The sequence below is a fragment of the Canis lupus genome, chromosome 4 (assembly GCF_048164855.1).
Source record: "Canis lupus baileyi chromosome 4, mCanLup2.hap1, whole genome shotgun sequence".
In the NCBI taxonomy this organism is placed as follows: Eukaryota; Metazoa; Chordata; class Mammalia; order Carnivora; family Canidae; genus Canis; species Canis lupus.
The window spans coordinates 66,870,806-66,892,256 of NC_132841.1; positions in this window are offsets into that span (position 1 = coordinate 66,870,806).

Below are 21,451 nucleotides of genomic sequence, written 5' to 3' on the forward strand. Positions count from 1 at the left end.
TACTTTTTGAAAACTTTCAGTGAAAGAAAAGTTTAAGATTTCTCAGGGTCTGTCTGGTTCTAATGGTAAAGCATTGCCAATCCAAGGGGCAGATTTCAGCAGCTTTAAAAAGAGTTCGTTAATTAAAATCACCCTTCTCTTAACTTGCCTCTTTTTCTGTCTCTTTAGTTGGCCCAACTTGTCCATTAGTATAATATTAAACAAATGAAAACAAAAGGAAAAATGGAGCAAGGTTCTTTCTATGCATATTTCTAAGACCAGGCAGTGTATGCTCCAAAACCATGTCCACAGAGCCAAAATTGTTGAAAAAATAAAGCAGCCTTTTAGCTGATTGAAAACTACTTGAATTCAATGCTTGTTTTACATACCAAAAACGACTCACACCCTTGCAGTTTAAAAAGTAATAGCAAAATAGACACAACTAAAATACATACTCCTTTCCACATACAAGGCTTTGATGGGGACTCTAAAATCTACCCAAGAAAGCAAGCTACCTCTTAATCCCGAAAGAAAAAGCTGAAAGAGGCCTCACATTACTTTCCCCCAGTAAGTTGTTAACCTTGGAAAGTAAAGCTTTCTGAATGTCCCCAACAACCTTGGTTCTCCGATCATGTGATCAGAGAAAGAAATACACTCTGGCTTTCATTAGTTTGAGGACATCTGCAAGGAGAATTTACAACACAAAACAATCTCAGTTGCTGATCTTGTTCTCTCATCTGGACCAAACAGTGTTAGTGTCAACAATCGCAGTAAACAGCATGGGTAGAGCTAACGTAAACATTTCAGAAATCATAAGCTTAATATCATTGTTCAGAAGTTGGACCAAACTATGACTAAACTCTTCTGCACTCTAGACCGCAGGCTAGAGGCCGACTTTGATATATTTCCAGAAAGAAAGTGTATCCAAACCTGTGCAAGGGAAGAAAAGTAAACATTGCCGGCATTAGAAGTAGATGTGGCAACAGGTACCCTGGGTGGGGGATTAACACAGGACGCTGGACAAGGGGCAGTAACGCCTGTAGCAGGTGGGAGGCCTTCCCTGGGCCCCACTGTTGTTAAAGTCAAGTTGTACAAGTAGATACTGTTTATTTCTGCAGTGGCAGTTCAGCTCCAGCTCCTCTGGCCACATTTTTTAAAATAGCTCCATGCCATTCCTATTATGTGCAGGCTTTCTTTAGACCCAGGGCAAGACAGTGGAAAAACCAACCTAAACAAAAACAAATGGCAACTAAATCCTTTGGGTTTACTTTATAAACATGTCAGCCACAAGGTAGGTAATTACCTTCAAATAAAAGGATAATTTGCTGGGTCACAATGTCCAAGTGAGAATTTCGATGTCGTTTATGAGATCATAATGTTCTTTCTAGAATGTTTTGGTCATCCCTATTTCTATGCAGCCAAAGATACTTTTATACTTCATGTTTATTCCCAGAGCTAACCCCATGATAAAGACAGATTACAGTGAATGGTACCTCCTCTATCCCATCTACGATGGTATGCTTACCATCCCTGGACTGAATTGAAGTGATTAAACCCTAGGCCTCCCTATTTGCAGACTTTCTAAGTTAGAAAAATGGAATGCTCTCTCTTTTTATGATTACATTTGGGCAGCCTTTACGATTTCTCCTTGGCTTTGTCATTACTGCCCATAGCAACCTCGAGAGGTAGACCAACAGAAAGTTATGACCCATATTTGGCAGATAAGACAACAGAACACAGTAAGTGACAGAGTTGGGATTTAGACACCGGGCATCGGATGCCAATCTCTATACTCTTATGGCTATAGCATGTTCTCTCTACATCAATGTAAAAAGCAGAATTATAACAACCCCACATTATAAAATGGACTCTGAAAATCACTAAATAATTTATTCAAGGTCATCTTGCCAATGAATGGCAGAGGTAGGATTTGACACCTGAGTATTTCTTAGTCCAAAGCCCATGCTTTTGGCACCAGGCTGCACTGCCATCACTCACAGGCAGCCAAAGACTGTAAAGTTTGCACTTAAAACTAGCTAAGTGAGTTTAAAACTATCAGAATTTCCTATACTTCTTCAGCATCTTATTCAGCTCATTACCTCATTCTAGATCTTTTTGTCTGTCAGTCCTTAAATCTATAATAAGATTTTGGGATAATTCTGTTTTTTTTAATTGTCCCCAGCCTTATGAAGACCACATTCAACTCATATGTGCTGCACTAGTTCTGCATCTTATATTACATGGCTATTTAATTCTCTTCTTCCTTGGTCTGCCAAGTCAACTGAGAAGTATTGGGCCAAGCACTATGCTACACATTGCAAGGCATTAAAACAAAAAATCAAAAGACATTAAATCACTTTCAAGGAACTTATAGTTCATCTAGAAATACATGATTCCAAATGATAGCAGGAAACATCTATATACTCAACTCAAAAACACTTAAAAAGTATAAAACACTCAAAAAAGAGAAAGATGTTTGGAACCTCTGAAGCCTTAAGTAATAATGACATTGTAATAGTTACTATAACATTTTGTCTGCCCTACATTTGAATAAGGATCTAATGAATGTAAGGGACAGAAGCAACTCAAATTACGCTAGGCAGAAAAGGGAATTTATTTGTTCATATTTATAAAAATTCTCCACAAACATTATAACTAGCAATCCTGACCCAAGAAGCAAACTCTCAGTGAAAACAGTTATCTATGTCACTACACACTTTTTATTTGTGAAGAATAAACACAGGCTTCATTTTAGTTTTTTCAATAAGTTACTATGCAGTTGAAAATATAGTGAAAAAGAAATTATCGTTTTCCTTTTTTTTTTTTTCCTGAAAGGACAACTTATCTTTGCCAATTAGAATGCCCTAACATAGGTATAGTAATTTCTAGGGCCTCTAGCTACTATGGTTCTCAGCTGTGGTCTATGAGAATAATCTAAGACTCTTTTAAAAAGAAATCAATGTCTTCCTCTTTCCCCTCAACCCAAGACCAATTCAATCAGAAGAAAGGGAACTGGGGCTTAGACAACAGTATTTCCTGTGGTCAATGAGGATTTAGAATCCATCTTTTGTCTAATACCCACATTATACCATCTATCAGTCAAAAAGTTAGTAGTGCTCCCCAGTTAATGACAAAAGGATGGAAAGCTAATTTTGGCTACTAGACAAGGGCAAGACAAGAAGAAATGATTAACAGAATAATTCAGGCACACTTCTCTTTTTTTCCCCAAATGTGGTAGTGATTTTTGGCCATGGTATCTAACAATCATTTGCAATTTTCTTGCAAGGATCTCTTCCCAACCATAATATTCTAGAATCTTTATATGTGCCCTGCATAATTTGTTGCAGTTTGTTTGTGTGTGTGTATGCTCATGAAATTAGCCAGAGAATGATTTGCCATTATCCGCAGGCTTGACAGAAAATATGAATTAGAGGTTTAGACTACTACATCCGAGTAGAAAAAGGCAGAATTGAGTGTATGATATTCTGCTGTCAAACACCACAGCCCGTTGATAGGTTGTCGCACACTCTGTTCTGAAGCAGAAGGCGAACCACTTGAGGTCGTTAAAGGATAGTTATTTTAAGGGGCTTGTTAGTGAGCCATGTGAAATGACAGGGGCCATAAAGTTGACCATAAATGTCGCTTGTAATTAAAGATAATGCGTCCATGGTGGTTCATTTACGAAAACGTAGTACTGCAACAGAAGAACACCAGCTTATCTACTGTTTTGTTCTTGGTTATTATTAACAACAACAGCAAAAAAATTAGAGCATGTTGTGGGAGAAGGGAGTGAGTCACTTACATTGACTGCGTTAGACAAAAAAAGCCTAAAAAGGTGGCAGCTCATTGCTTAAGGGGTCTATTTTCTGCCAACTAAGAGGAATCATATGGCTACAGCCCTGTCTTCTTCACTATCTTGACTCCAAAGCCATGGCTGACCCATGAAGGAAATCTATGTCTTCAGAATCAACAACTTACTCTTGGTGGCCCAATTGGCAGAAATTAAAAATAAACAAACACAAAAACCTCTTATTTTGCAATATTAACAAAGAAAACACTGACCTTCCACCTACCTAATCTACCCCCAATTGCTTCTTTGACACGATGCCTAGTAAAATGAAAAGAGCTTTTCAAAAGAAGGAAAGAAACATCTGCTTGGACTTGAGATTCCCCTCCAAGCAGAAATCAAGCCTAGAAAGGTTACATGTTTTAACGAGCCACGCAAGACAAAGGAGAAAGTTCAACTGCTTATCCCACTTGACCTTGGCTTTAACGCAGGATCACGGTGATCCTGATGGAGAGATTAAAACGCCGAGTCCAGAACTGCTCACCAAGCAAATTCACAAGGGGAGTTCTAAGAGTTCTTTGGCACTCTTGTTTCATATGGAATTAGCAGGGACGATCCCAGGCCACAAATGTAGCAATATTTTAACTCAGTGTGCAAAATTTCAAAGATAAAGCCTGAGATTGGAAGCCGTATTGAACTTCTCAAACAGTGCTTTCTTGGTAGGCTTTGTGAGAAAAAAAAAATCCCTCACACACAAACACAAGCATGTCTGAGAGCTGTTGAAAGATTTCTTTATGGAGGGGGAAAATGGAGGTCATTTAGGGCCAGAAGAGGTAAAGGATCAAGGTAGGGCATCACAAACCCAAAAAACATTTTGTCTTACATATCCCTAACTCTAAATTGCAAATTCAGGCTATCTTCCGTGAAAATCACTCTCATAGGACAGCAAAACGGTGTTGTCGAAAACTGACCTCCCTGCTACAGAGTCAAAATATAATGTGAAGACAGAGTTTGGGATAAAGAGGAACAAAAGCTTTATCGTTTTGCAGGACGAAGGACCACAGGCTATGGCCTTCAAAGACCAAAAGCCCGGGATGCCTGGGCGGCTCAGCAGTTGGGGGTCTGCCTTCAGCTCAGGGTGTGATCCCAGGGTCCTGGGTTCGAGTCCCACATCAGGCTCCCCACAGGGAGCCTGCTTCTCCCTCTGCCTGTGTCTCTGCCTCTCTCTCTGCATCTCTCATGAATAAATAAAATATTAAAAAAAAAAAAAACCTCACAAGCCCATTCAGAGGAAGAGGTTGGGGGGTTTCATTGGGAAATACAGGATCTAGCTGGTTTCAACAGGAAATGTGCGGTCAGCCTCATTGGTCATTTTCAGGGTGGTGCCAGGTGTCTGAAACAAAAGGCTAAGAAGAGAGGGTGGGAAGTTTGTGCAAGAGAGGAAAAGTCACTTTAAAATCAGGCTTCGCTGAGGCCTTAGTAGAGCCATTTTTATTTTTGTCCGGCCTCATGCTTCCAAGTGGTTTCAATGGCACATAAATGATCACGTCTTTCCACAGTAGACACCACAGCAGTTGTGAACAATAAATCAGAAATACAAACCTTGAACTCAAAATTTTGCAAATCTGAGAGAAGGAATATCAACAAAAGAAAGATTAACAGCAAACGTCTGTGCTGGTCCACTAGCCCATCTCTGAAATTGCACCCTGGACCAGTGGTCTGGGAACCTGGGGTCCAGCCCCATGTCCACTACTGCCTGACTGCGCCTCAGGCAAGCTGCTTATGTTCTTTGGGCCCCAATTTCCTCATCAGTAAAATAAGAGGATCAAAGTAGAGGAATTCTAGAACCAACTATTCATAGATGTTATGGAAGTTATGCAGAGCTGCTCATGAATGTCATGTCTCCATTGCCAACTTGTTTTTTTCTGACCAGCCCAACCCATAGCAGTTTCTTCCTCCTCCCTGCTCACCAATTCTCCCACTGCTGTCTTAACTTACTTCAGTAGTATCCAGTCCCTGTGTTGTCTTCTCTCTCTGAGATCGCAAATCCCCTGAAGGTACAACAACTTGCTTCTAACTACATCCCTTGCTGAAATTGAGAGTGTTAATCAGCACACAATATCCACTTTTTTGTGATGTGAATGGACAAAATGAGCATCTGGCACTTAATAAGCATTGACTTGAACAGAACAGTCTACTACCAAGAAATGGGACCCGGGGTGGCTCAGTGGTTGAGCATCTGCCTCCAGCTCAGGGCATGATGCTGGAGTCCCAGGATCGAGTCCCGCATCCGGCTCCCTGCATGGAGCCTGCTTCTCCCTCTGCCTATGTCTCTGCCTCTCTGTGTGTGTCTCTCATGAATAAATAAAGCCTTTTTAAAAAATAAGCTGAGAGAAACCACTGGTTTCTAGAAAGCAAGATCTAGTCACTAAACCAAAAACTTGCCTAGGCTACATTTGTTAGACAGAAAAAAAAATCATATCCCCACTTTATAATCCCTCTGTTATCCCTGTTTTGACAGAATCCCAAAAGTTATAAATCGCATCTGAAAATCTTAAAGATACATAATAAAATAAACAACTAAATTGACACAAAATGTATTTGTTGTTAGAGTATCTTTTTTCATAGAAACAGGAAGAAATTCTACATCTTCCTAGTCCTTATTAACGTATTGTACTAATTTTTAAAAGTTTCTCGGGGCTTTAGTCTATTTTACTAATTAAAATAGAAACGTTTAACTCTATACCCCACTTCAGATGATTCAAGCTGTCACATTTTTTCTGTTCCTGTTAAAATTTATTCAGTACAGCTAGTCTAAATTTATTGACCATCTTTGTCAAAAATATCTACTGTTTTCACTCATCCCCTACCACATATATACTAAAGAAAAACTCTTAAGGGCATGGATATAAGAACTCATGTGTTTATGGATATAAGAATCCATGTGTTTATGGATTTTGCCAATATTACTGACTTCCAAGGCTAGACGTTTTCCATGTTTATCATCCCAAAAAAGTGCTTTGCTCAAAGACTGGACTGGAGAAATAATTAGTTAACAACCATAAGCAAAGAGAGAAAATAAGAGGCCCTGACATTCTAAGAATCTTGCAACATCACCGACAAGAGCTCTCTCCTACTAGCATATGGAAAGTTTTCTTACTTGCTAATTAGACTTTACCATCCCTCTACTCTTTACTGCATAAACACCAATTTTATCCTACGCATAACCTCAATTAGTTTTTCCTATGCTAATAGCTAAGGAGACATGGTACACATTTTTCTCTCCTAGATTTTGGTTATCAGCATGTATTTAAAAGGATAGCACATAGAGAAAAATCATAACCCGATAGACAAAATTAATTCCTAAGAGAAGTAAGTCACAATACTATGAAGGACCACAAATTAGGTAGGCAACAAATATGACAGCCTTGTTTTATGTGCTAGATATTCAGTCAGTGGTTGAGACTTAAAGAAATCAACATTTCTTTCACATGTGGTTTTCAGTTCCCTGTTAAACTTTACATCACAAACTTTAATTTTAGCTAAAGTATATCTTAAAATATTTGTTCTTCTCATCTGGTCTCAACAAAATCATTAAGAAACCCCAAACCAGTTGAACCCATCATAAGTTGGTTGGAATTACACACGCAGACACACACACACACACACACACACTCACCCCAGTGAACCACACTATTTTTAAAAATCCCCTTTGTCGCTAGAACGTTATTTTAGAAAGATTGTCCCTTTTCCCATAACCCTACCTTAAAAGGACATTTTTAATTCCAAGTGTCCCAGATAAACAAGAACACTGATAAAGGCAGTCAAACTGAAAACAAAGCCAACAAGAGTAATGCATGGCACACACTTGCTCTTTCCGTCCTGTGATGATCGAGTTCAGATGGACCACCACTAGCACGTGTTTGCCAACTGAGGCTCACAGTATTCGGGTTGGAAGCCTGAACTCCAGGCAAACCAACAGGGAGAGGGGCTGGGAGAGCCAAGTCACACCTGTGATGTATCTTCTTGTCTTGACTATGAGAAATGTGGACTAGAGTAACTCAGAGTCACTGAAACAGCAGAGCTGTTAGGCATATTTATCAGATTGACCCAAGTTTGATATGACAGAAACAGCATGTTCTGCTATTCAATGAACCCATTGGTGTAAATACCAGTCAGGCAGCCCATGAACTCCAGTGGAGTTCTGTTTATTTTGCACGTAACAGAGGGAGATTTTTCTGACAATTTTGCTCTAGAGAAAAAAACTTAACCACTGAATAGACATGACACAAAAAAGAAAAGAAAGCAGTTGCTGAAATCAAAAATACACCTTTGAAAAATCTGTTATTTTAAATATTTTTTAGTGGCCATCAAATGGGATCCTTTATATGGGATTATATTTTGTTGCTTTCCTAGAAAGTATACAGTTAACCCATTATTCACTTAGAAGACGCAGCTTAAAAACAATGTTAAAAAAAAACAATGTTAAGCAACATGATAACTTAGAGTAACTAAGCCTCATGTAGACTAAAAGATTTGCAGAAAATATAAATTATTTCCAAAGAATAGCCCTTCATTTTTCAAAAGAAATTATGTAGCATTCTGTTTCTCTGGAATTGAATGAAATTCCTTAGCAAAAATGAAGTACACCACTGAGAGAAATGAGCACTCTTCTTTTTTATTACAGTATAGTTAACAGTGTTATATTAGTTTCAAGCATACAATATAGTGATTCAACAATTCTATACATTATTCAGTGCTCATCATGATAAGTCATGATAAGTGTACTCTTAAGCCCCTTCACCTATTTTACCCATCCCCCCACCCACCTCCTCTCTGGTAACCATCAGTTTGTTCTCTATATGTAAGAATCTGTGCTGTGGTTTTTGTTTGTTTTGGTTTGTCTCTTTTTTTTTTCTTTTCATTGGTTTTGTTTCTTAAATTCCACGTATTAGTGAAATCATATGGTATTTGTCCTTCTCTGACTTATTTTTTTAAATTTTTATTTATTTATGATAGTCACACACAGAGAGAGAGAGAGAGAGAGAGAGAGAGAGAGGCAGAGACATAGGCGGAGGGAGAAGCAGGCTCCATGCACCGGGAGCCCGACATGGGAATCGATCCTGGGTCTCCAGGATCGCGCCCTGGGCCAAAGGCAGGCGCCAAACCGCTGAGCCACCCAGGGATCCCTCTCTGACTTATTTCACTTAGCATTGTACTATTTAAATTCATCCATGTTGTTGCAAATGGCAAGATTTCATTCTTTTTATGGCTGAGTAATATTCCACTGTATATATACACCACTTCTTTATCTATTCATCAATTGAGGGACACTTGGGCTACTTCCATAATTTAGCTATTGTAAATAATGCTGCAATAAACATGGTGGTGTATATCCTTCAAATTAGTGTTTTCATATTCTTTGAGTAAATATCCAGTAATGTGATTACTGGATCACAAGGTAGATCTAGTGGCAATTTTGTGAGGAACCTCCATACTGTTTTCCACAGTGGGTGCACTGATTTGCATTCTCACCAATAGTACACAAGGATTCCATTTTTCTACACATCCTCACCAATATCTGTTGTTTCTTGTGTTTTGCTTTTAACCACATTGACAGGTGTGAAGTGATATCTCATTGTGAGTTTGATTTGAATTTCCCTGATGATGAGTGATATTGAACATCTTTTCTTGTATCTGTTGGCCATCTGTCTGTCTTCTTTGGAAAAATATCTATTCATGTCTCATGCCCATTTTTTAATTGGGTTTTGGTTTTGAGTTGTATAAGTTCTTTATATTTTCTGGATACTGACCCTTTATTAGATATGTCATTTGCAAATATCTTCAAAAACAAGCATTCTTAAACGTTAGTATTGGGAGAATAAAATGGTAGAGCTTTTCTGGACGGCAATTTGGCAATAGTTATCAAAAGCCTTAAAAATGTTGAAAACCTCTACATTCTATTGAAAACCTCTAATAATTCTATTTCTAAGAACTTTTTTTTTAATCTTATTTATTTATTCATGAGAGACACAGAGAGAGAGAGGAACAGACACAGGCAGAGGGAGAAGCAGGCCTCCATGCAGGGAGCCTGACATGGGACTCCATCCTGAGTCTCCAGGATCACACCCTGGGCTGAAGGCGGCACTAAACCACTGAGCCACCCGGGCTGCCCAAAGAACTTTTCCTAATAAGTAAACTGAAATGCAGATAGTTATACACAATAGTATTCATTGTGTAATTAATACTGAAAATGACCTTGATGTTCAAAAATAAGGATTTTGCTAAATAAATGTTACATCTAATGTGATAGAACACTACTTAGTAGTTTAGTAGTTTGAAATTGTGTAATATAAAAACATTTAACAGTATTAGAAAATGTTCTCAATATTCTATTAAGTGAAAAAGCAGGTTATAAAATAGTATAATACAATCATAATTCTTATTTTATGTAAATGCATGGGAAAAAAGAGTTGGCATATATCCTATATATCAGTGCTGTCCAGTAGGAATATGGTGCAAGTCATGCATGTGATTTTTAATTTTATAATATCCACACTAAAATAATAAAAGGAAACAGGTGAAATTAATTTTAATAATAGGTTTTAACCAAATATATTCAAAATATTACCATTTCAATATATAATCAATATAAAATTATTAATGAGGTATTTTATATTTTTTCATACCAAGTCCTCAAAATTTGATGTATATTTTGCATTTATGGCACAAATCATTTCAGACTAGTCCCATATCAAGTGCTCAGTAGCCACGTGTGGCTAGTGACTACCATATTGAATAGTATACCTCAAGAATGTCAGATATGGCAGGTTTCTGTCTTTATATTGATGCTTTTCTATACATTCTACTTTTATAAGCAGGGGGGGGAATCAGTATTTTTAAATAACTAAATAGAAGCAGACCAGCAGAGAAAAAATATATGCCATATGGGTTTTGGAGTTGGAGATTCAGGTAAAGAGATTTCTGATTCTATTATTTTGTAGCTGCATTTTAAGTCTTCATCTGTACAGTGGGAATAATAAGATCTACTTCATCAAAACATTGAGAGCAACAAGATAACACTGGTGAAAAGCACAGAGCAGAATGCTTGGAAAATAGTGGCTGCTTTAAGAAAGTTAACTTATTTTTTAACCAGTAATTTCCCTACCTAAAAAATATCCTACAGCTATACATAGAATACCTCTTCAACCACTGGTAAAGTTTAGATATGTTGTGAGTCTTCTGAAGGAGGGAGTTTACTGTTGTTTTCAAAATCTGAACCTACAGAGTCTAGCACATTGGTTATATAAATTAATAAATGAATGAATAAATTAATGACATTTAAAAGGCTATACCTTTCAAAAGCACATTCACCTAAATGAATCCTTCATATGTTCTTCCTCTTTATGTACTAATAATTTGAAATCATGTGAAATACAAAAAAAAAGTTTCTATCTACTTAAGATCTCCCTAAATTTTCCTATTCTTTCCTCTCTTGGCTCATGCCAACCTCCATCAACCACCTCTAAGGATTAGAAGTTTGACATTCTTTCTTGAAACTTCCACAATATTTTATTTTCCTCTAATTCACGATTTACTATGCTCTACTTAAATTATTTCTATGCATGACTGACACCCTCAACAGACTGAGTTCTTTGAATGCAGGCAGTATATTCCTGGCACAGTTGCTAGAACAAAGTAAATGTTCAATAAATGTTTACTCTATGCTTGAGGAAATGAATGAGTAACACTACTAGATTGTAACCTCCTCAAAGTTATTTCATTCATTTTGTAAATCTCATTAGGCCTTTCATATTTGTGTTTAGATTTGTATGGAGATGATAATTCCAAGTATTAACTTGCTTCAAACCTGCTCCTAACATTACCCTGCCCTCCAGTTCCCCAAATTCTCCCTCTTGGTCCTCTTCTCCACTTGACTTCAGAATAGAGGGTCACCAACAGTGGAAAAAAAGCAAAAGACTGTGCAAAATTAAAAGTTTACATAAGGAACTGCAGGTTGAGCTATTCCGTTCTTAAAGAAATCCAACTAAGGAAGAGAAGAGAAAGTGATACAGAGTCTACATAAACCAGAGGGAAAGGAATAACAAAATCTCAGTATTGGAAGATGGGAAAGTCTTCTCAGTGAAGGCATAGCTGTTTAATTAATGTAGTGTTCTCCTTTGAATGACAGCAGTCCAGTAAAACACTTGAAAGTCCTTTGTATAGACAATGAAAGACTTGCCTTCCGTGAAGGATAATGGTGACATTAAAGGAAATTCTACCTCTGGCCAAAGTGGGATTCGATGAACCAGTTTAGGGCTATCCCACTTATGCCTATTATATATATTCTGAATGTAAAAATGAACAAGTAAATAAAGTTATTTCCTTCATCACTCAAACAGTTTTAAACTTGGCAACCATATCACACAGTGTAAAATAAGCTGTATAAATTCTTGGCCAATCCACAGGCAAATTCAAGTTCCATAAATACTTATGCTTTGCTGATATCTAGAAATATATAGTCCTTACATTTGAGTCCAGCTTCACACCACTAAATTTATTTTAGATTTTGCCTTCAATTCTGTACTTACTTAGTTTTGTTGGTGGGGAATGGGGTTGATTGATTGGTTGGCTGGTATTTTAAAACTCAACTATAAAGGGTTGAGTCAATCATGTTTTTCAGCAGCAAATTATCCTTATCAGCCATGCAAGGCTGTTCTCTTGTTTGTTTTACTTTTCTCCTTATCCATCTCCATTTTCATCTTTTTCCTTTGCAATATATCAATTGTAATATGTTTGAAATATGTTCTTAAATATTCATATATGCTTATAAAATTCTTAGTGTTGTTTATATATTCTTTCATTTATATGAATACTATGTGATATAATTTTCTTTCAGCACTCTTTTTAATATCTATCCACATTGATTCTAATTGCTATGCAGTATTCCACTGTATATATCTGTCATATTTTATTTATCCATTCCACCAATGATGAATACCTATATTGATAATTTCCAATTGCTATAAACCACATCAAAATAAACATCCTCAAAACTATCTTTCCTGTAGATTATGTACCTGGGAGTAACAATGATGATTCACAGAGCTGAAGCAGACAATTTCAGCAAATAAAACTGATGGTGTCTGCAAAATTACTGTACCCATTTATACTGTCTATAGTACCATATAAGAATTCCTATATCCTTATGTCATACAATGTCATACCACCTGATATTATTCATCTTTTTCAATTTTATCTTTGGTATGTCTGTGGTGAGAAAACTTGCAGCTTCAGCTCCAAGGTGTAAAGAGCTTGGAAGTTGTCAGTCTCAACTTTACAAGAGAAAAGCTGGGAGGGGGAAACTAAAAATCAACAACTTTTCTTAGACTTATTAGAGAATGGAGATTGTAGGGCAAACTGCCAGCCCAAAATCTGGAGAGACAGAAAAATCCAGAGTCACAGTCAATATCTACTAATCAAGAACAGAAGCCACTGGAACCATAAAGTGGTAGGAACACTTAAATGGTGATTTTGAAATACTGCTAGAAGCCAAGGAGGGACTTGCATGAGGGTTAAGAAACTCCTGGAGGCCACAGTTGGAGGATGGCTCCATATTTTCATGGATTTTACTTCCTGGAACGCATCAGGTTCTCACAGTGAAGAGCCAAGACAGATTCCCTCGTGGCTCTAATAGAGACAGGGGAGAATTATCCACTATGAAATATGCCCAGAGTGTTCTCCATCACAAAGTTCCACATGACAGGGGAAAAGAATTTAAATGACACTATCAAAGATTCATCCTTCCTGAGGGAGGGAATTTCCCATAATATATGCCCCAGTAGTTTCCACCTAAGGCTCGAAAGCAGCTATGAAGTATTTGCAAGGGTCACAGACCAGTTAAATATGAGAGATTTCGTCATAATTGTATAGCTTCTATACTTCCCTTCCTCCACACCTCACCTTCACACCCACAGGACTCCAGAACAATAACAGTGAGGTACAGCTGAAAGAACTGCAAGACGTAGGCTCTATCTAAGAAGGAATTCTTAGGGAAGCCCAAAGACAACAGAGAATAGAAAAATAAGGATATTGGAGGAATATGAAGCCTCTGGCACCTAAACCTACAGCAAACATTAAATACGGCCCAACTCCAAGACAGATTAATGTAAAACTTCACATTAAGGCCTTTCTACTCAGTTCCAATTACCCAATACATCATGCCCATTTTTCAACAAAAATTATAAGGCACGCTAAAAAAGAAAGAAAAGATACAGTCCAAAGAGACAAAGCAAGCATCAGAACCAAACTCAGATATGATAAAGTTTTTGGAATTACCATAGAGTGAATTTAAAATAACTGTGTTATATTGTGTTGTGTTATATTATGTGCTCTAATGGAAAAAAAAAATAGACATCATGCAAGATCTGATGGGTAATGTAAGCAGAGAGGTAGAAACTCTCAGAAAGAACCAAAGAAAATACTAGAAATCAAAAACACTATTAAATGAAGAACATCTCATCAGCAGACTGGTCACAGCCAAAGAAAGATTCAGTGACCTTGCAGATAGATGAACAGAAATTTCCCAAACTGAAATATAAAGAGAAAAAATTTAGAAAATAGACTCTAAAACCTATTGGACAACTTCAAAAGGTGTAACTCTATATATCCGAAGAGTATAAAGTGGTACCTCAGTATTTTCTAGGCCTCTTAAAACTTTGTCCTAACCTTCAACATGCTCATCCCAAAGTCAACAATGCAGTCATTTCAACCTGCTTCCCCTCTCTACTTCCATTCCTCCTACCTGCTGCATTTATCTCTCCAGGCATACTGTTAGCTTTTATTCAAAATCTCTACAATACTTCATTTTCTTCCTGACGGAACACTGTTGCTGCCGGATTCTAGAGTTTCCATGTTGCTTCAAATATTACCTTCTTAGGGCGCTTGTGTGGCTCAGTTAGTTAAGCATCTGCCTTCAGCTCAGGTCATGATCCCCGGGTCCTGGTATGCAGCCCCATGTTGGGCTTTCTGCTCACCTGGGAGTCTGCTTCTCCCTCTCACTCTGCCCCTGGCCATGCTTGTGCTCTCTCTCACTCTCTCTCTCAAATAAATAAAATCTTAAAAAAAAAACAAAATTACCTTCTTACTGAAGTGTTTTCTTTGCACATATGGAGCCACCAGGAGGCCCCTTTCTAGTCTGCTGTCAGATGCTCATTAGACCTCCTCAATCGAATTTTAGTTTCTCTCCATGTTTTGCTTTAAGCCTGAGATGGTTGGCTCCCTCTGTCTCCTTCCAGGTGTATCTATACTCTATCTCCCCCACCTGAACACCAAGATAACTTGGAGCTTAACATGCTCAACATGGTTTCATGGCTCAGGTTAAACTTTCCATCTGCACTCCACTCATGTCTGTATCTTCACTATTTATCTGCCATTATTCTGTGTACAAAAATACACAAAGGTCCTCAAACAAATCTCAGGTCTGTTTCAGAGGCATGCAGTGTGCAGAATTTGGACATTAAAATTTAGTTCAGGAAGGTATGGTGTATTTCAAAAAGCCTGGACTAGAAAACAGGAAATAGGATTTGTCTCCACACTATGCCCTTGCTAAATGCATGAGCTTCATGAGCTTCATTAATTGACTTGCCATTTTCTATCATTGAAATTTGATAATAATCTACATAGATAGATTATAATCTACACAGGTAGATTTTATTAAAATAAAATAATTTACATAAGAGAGATTATAGAGGTGCCTCAGAAACAATAAATGCTCTAAGAAACATTTGTTTACACCCTTAAAAAGTAAGTTACAAAAGCCAGAATAAGTAGAACGTTCAAGAAAAAAATATCATTTAATTTTTAGTATAAATTGAATGAAAGTAAAGCACTCCAGCATTTTATTTTTCTCTTCAAAATTTTATAGTATTTAACTATCCATTTGAAGCCATCAAAAAGATACACTTTCCCACATCCCTTTAGCTTTTCCTGATATATTTTTTCACATAAAAGTTTATATTTTTATAAGATTTTAAAGTATTACAACTAAACTTTTCATTGTTTTAGCATTCTGTATAAACTCAGTTTCATAAATGCATTTAGACATATACTCAAAGCAACCTTAAGCAGACTCACTTTTAAACTGCCATAAGAAAGTACTTCAGAAAGGAGTTTCTTTGAGGTCAAAAGAAATAATTCTAGAATCTGTATAGCTACTCAGTAACTCCCTTAGAAAGCTGGAATTGAAAAGACAAGTCAATACATTTCAGGGATATAGAAGATAGTGTGAAAATTTTCAATAATCAGGGTTTTTTCCAACCATAATCAGAATCCCTTAACCAAAGTAGTAATGCTACAAAACAACAACAAAAAGAAAGAAAAAAAAAACCAGAATTGTCTTCCACTAATGCCAACAGTTAATCTAGAACAATATGACACAAAGCATTGCTATAACATTTCCTGGGTTGTTCTATGTGGCCAGCAGGGAATTAATCCTAGGAAAGTACCAAAAGAATGCAAAAATGGAATTTTAACACCAATCCTTAGCAATGCTGATCTTCTGTGTCATTGGAACAACCAACCAGCTTTCTGTCACACCCTTGGAAGGCCCTCAGTCTGGAAGCCCAGGCTGATGGCAGAGTCAGCTGATCATAACTGGAGTGATCTTCAGCCAGGACTCATATGGCCAAGGGGTGGCTTGCTCTGATCAGCCCTCTATCACTTCCTTCCAACTCTACTTAAATAGCTCAGGTTATCTAGGCTGTATCAAGATAACATTTTTTCAGCACTTTCAGGAGAGTTAAAGAACTTAAGGATTTCTTCAAAACAAAACAAAAACCTGTTTTAATGTTGTCTATTTATCTTTTGACTAATATCATACAATAGGTTTCTGTTTTTCTCCAAGAGCCTGGATTAGATCCAGGCCATAGGCACAACTCTGGTACAGGTAAAAGAGTAAGTGGCCTGTGTGGTGTAGCTTAAGAATTTCTGGGAAAACCAGTACCCTCACTTGTGACTGAAATATCACCCCAAAAGACCCACTCTCCCTTATCTCTTTTGCAATGCAAACATTCTTAAAAAAACAACTAGGATCGGGTCACTACATTGCACAGTGAAAGAATTCATCAGGCATTTTTCTTCCCTGAGTGAAATAGCCAAAGCTGACTATTAGAAGTAAAGGCACCAAAGATAACAGTAAGAGGCATGAAAGATCCTTCCATCATCTTCCCAGACTATATTGAGCTGGGCTCCTCAAGCCCTACAAATATCAATATTTTTTTTTTGTCTCGAGGTTGTTCAGCCACTACTTGGACACTGCTACACATAACTGAGTGCTAATGCATTGCAGAACTTGATTAATGTAGGCTTTACCTTATTATTTAATAGTTTTTAAAAATCCTTAGAGGTGATATTGATAAAGTGGGATAAGACATAGATTAAAGGCCTTGCCTTACCAAAGTTCCGCCCAAAAGGAGAGTCCAAGACAAAGTTTTTTTATAGGCTATTTATCTGGGAGTAATCCCAAGGACCAGGAAAAATGGCCCAGGGAAGAATGAAGAAAGACCAATTCACTATCAAAGAATTCATTACCCAATGTCACTGCAAATAACTAGGACAACAGAGCTTCTTCCCACTTTGCAACTTCTAAAAAGCTTATAAAATGCCCTTAGAATTGTCCACCCAAGAATTGACTAGAAGTATTTATCCATTGTCTCCTATATCTCATTGATTAAGTTTACTCTCATGAGAGCGTTAATGTCTTCATACTTCTGAGAGCAGGATGTTCATTCTTTAATGGTGGTTTTTTGGGGGGTTTGTTTGTTTGTTTGTTTGTTTGTTTGTTTGTTTTGAGAGAGAGAGAGAGAGAGGAGAGGCAGAGGGAGAGAAAGAGAGAGTATCTTGAGCAGGCTGCACAGGCATGGAGCCCAACTCAGGGCTTGATCTCAAGACTCTGAGATCATGACCCTGAGATCAAGACTTGAGCCAAAATCAAGAGTTGGATGCTTAACTGACTGAGCCACCCACACACCCCAACCAAGCATAGGCCTTTGTTAAAGTAGGCTCCACGCCCAGCATCACCAGGCTTAACCTCACAACCTTGAGATTAAGACTTGAGCTTCAATCAAGAGTCAAATACTTAACTGATTGAGCCACCCAGACACCCCACAGCATGTACATTCTTTTTTCTTTTTTTAAAGATTTTACTTATTTATTCATGAGAGACAGAGAGAGAGAGAAAGGCAGAGACACAGGCAGAGAGAGAAGCAGGCTCCCCACAAGGAGCCCAATGTGGGACTTGATCCCGGACCCTGGGGTCACACTTTGAGCCAAAGGCAGGTGCTCAACCGCTGAGCCACCCAGGCATCCCCAGAATGTCTTATTGATAAGGGTGATTCAATCTTTATTCTTTACTGATCAATAAATGCTCTTTACTTTTCTCTTAATGTGGTCGATATTAAGAATCTTCCTCACAAATGTTGTACCTCCCTGATTTTTTTTTTTACACTATACAAACTACCATAAAAGCCCCCTTTTATCTGGCTCTGGTATGACACGTTGCCAGGGAGCTCACTGCTTTAACAGCTGAATAAATCATTCTGATCAATCATTCATTTGAATGCCTTTGTGCCGGCTTGTAATCTTCTGGTAGATCTTTCAAAGATCACTTATTCTCATGGTGACTTACCACTCATAGTGTTATTTCAGATACTTTTTGTCCATGTCTTTATCCTCAAGGATATTCACAAAATGTTTTCTCTGTATCGCAGAGACCTGCTCTTGATTCAGTCCTTCACCCATTTTTCTAAGAAGTTGGTATGTCAAGCAGTGGACAATCTAATATTCAATACCATATATGGACTGCTTTCCCTTTCCATTATAAAGCTGTAACACCCAATTTTTAAAAGGCTCTACTTAGAAGCCTTTAAGCAGCCATTCTCTTTCTCATGCTCAAGCCAAAGATGGTGCTAGTCAATTCAAATTGATTTTGGCACACTTTCTACACACTAAAAGACCTCTGCCATTTAAGTCTACAATTCTATGAATCTGATGACTTTTCTCCACATTTCAGCTTCACTGTTAGCATTTGAGATAAAATCCCCCGTGATGATTACTTATCAGATGCTGGGAACACTATAGTGGGTTTCTCCAATTCCACTAGAATCTTTCTTTCCCATCAGTACTTGTTATGGTCATGTGGTAAAATTAAACCACAATAATGTCTGTGTCCCATCATTCCATTTATAAAGAACAGAGATTTCCACTTTGCCCATGCTCATAGAGTTAAGTACTTCTTTTCATGGAAACCCAGATGAAATTTCATGAGCAAGTTACCATCACAGTGAGCTAAAACTGGATAAAATTCCTGCATAAAAATTCAGTACTGAGAAGAATAATCTTCCCCAAAATGGATTTGGCACTCTCTCCTCTGTACTTTAATCAGTATATCTGCATTTTCTGTTTTGTATCCCTAAATTAGAAATTACTTTCATAGAAATTAGGTAATGCTAAAAGTCTTTTCCAATATGTTCTTAATATTTGGTACTAAGAAAAACTCCCATCTCATAAATATCCATTCACTTAGCCTCCCCTCTTTCTCTTAATTTCACATTCTTGGTATCTTTGTCATTACTGTATTTATATCTCGAACTGACTGTAGTTTTTTACATTTCCTTAATTACTTAAGTCACATTTCCATCATTTCTTCAGTCATATATTCTGCAATCTAGCTTTCTTTAATGAAATAAATTAAATTTTTAAGCCTTTAAGAAATATTAGCATTTTAATAACTTATACAGGGGCATGTTATATAATAATGTCCTCCTGGTATTTATGCCAGTATCCCTTTCAAATAGCTACATGAAGACAAAATTAAAATTTCACATTGTAATTATAGAAATTTACTGGAATTGTTATTTTTAGTACAGATCAGTCTTCTAACTTCATGCATTGGGTATCATTACTCTTACATGCTTTCTTAATTTTAGGGACAAATTTTAGACTTGCACTAATAGCAGATGTCAATCAACCAACATTTCTATCAAAAAATAATGAAAATTACAATTCATATCCTTAAAAACCAGATAATATTGCATTTTTCTAGATATAGAGACATACAGTGTCCAAAGAAAGGCTACTTCTACCACCATGTTTCTGGCTTCATCTGCTCAGTTCCATTAAAACAAAATGAGGGTCATATTATGACCTCTTGTTACAAGAATGCATTAATATAAAAATTACATTAAAATCAACAAAGGTAGACTATACAACAACTGAAGTACCTAAATGTCCTCATAGTGGAAGGGAATGGTGAACACACTAGCACATCAAATAGTCCAATCTTCTAAGTCCCTTAAGGGACTTCTAAGTTATGAAATGAGTGCTTAGAAACAGAGTACTCTCCACCTATGGTAGACTAAATATCAAAAAACAAACAAACAAAAAAACTTCAGGTAAGGCTTTCAAGATAAATAGATGGAGCTTCCAGAGAAGAATTTTTTTTTTTTTTTTTTGGTGTCTGATCTTATTTATTTTGTCACTCTTAGAAAATCTCATTCCAGAGAAGAATTTAAGAAATTTCTCGGTGGTCACAACAGTGACATCAATAGTCAGGGAGTAGGGTAAGAGTGAGAGGGGAGCAGTAAAACTATTCCCAACAATCCTGACTGAAAAAATTCCTAATTACCTAGTCTGAGATTTGCCTTTCTTGAGAAGACAAAAGATAGAAAGCAGCAAGGCACAACCATATTCGCCACTACAGCATCACCCAAATTCATAGGCAAAGTTTCAGACTAAGTAGTCTAAGTCATCAGACCCTTTTGTCCTTTATCTTAGACTTTTAATTTGTCCTTGATCTTAATTGCCCCCCCCCAAATAAAAGATAGACATACTTCTGTGGTCCTTCTAGCTGTCCTCATATAAGTTGAGGTGACTTCAGGATGCCTCAACCCAACCAGACAGCTAAAATATCCTAGGACCACTCCAAATACATAGAATCCTCCCAGCTAAGGGTAAACTAATATAAGACACTAAAGGCAGGTCAATGACTGACTGGAGCTAATGTAAACTGCATCAGTCATACTCTAGTTCCAGTTTGCTTATTCATGCCATTACCGTCAGATTGTTGTTCAGTGTATATATAGGATTGTACATCATATAATGTCCCATATAGCACTTTGATATTAACTATTCAGCTATTATCATTCAATGTCTGGCTTTCCATAAAACCACAGCATTCCATGTCCAGCATCTAACAACCCTGATGGGATTCAATTAAATACCATCCAGGGAATTTTAGTCACCAGAAGCATTAATCAAAAGGTAAACACATCCGTAAAGTAATGTCACCTCCAAGAACCCAAAAATAGCATTTGTCAAAGCCCAAAAGAATAATAGCTAAGAAAATAATGTTTTCAGTTATCTCATTTTCTAGTTATGGATAATATTTATGTTACTAATAACTAGAGATTGCCAATGGCATTTCAAAGATTTTAAGGGTAATAGAGAAAGTATTTAAAATTACTCTGATTTATAACCCTGCCCATGTTCTATTTTTGAATGTGGAAACTAGCAAAAATAAGGATGGATACGAGAGAAGAAATGTAGACGATTCAAACAAGGTCGAAATAAATCTAATTTTTAAAGTATGGCTACTTTTGTTTTGAACTATCTTTTGCTATCTAAGCA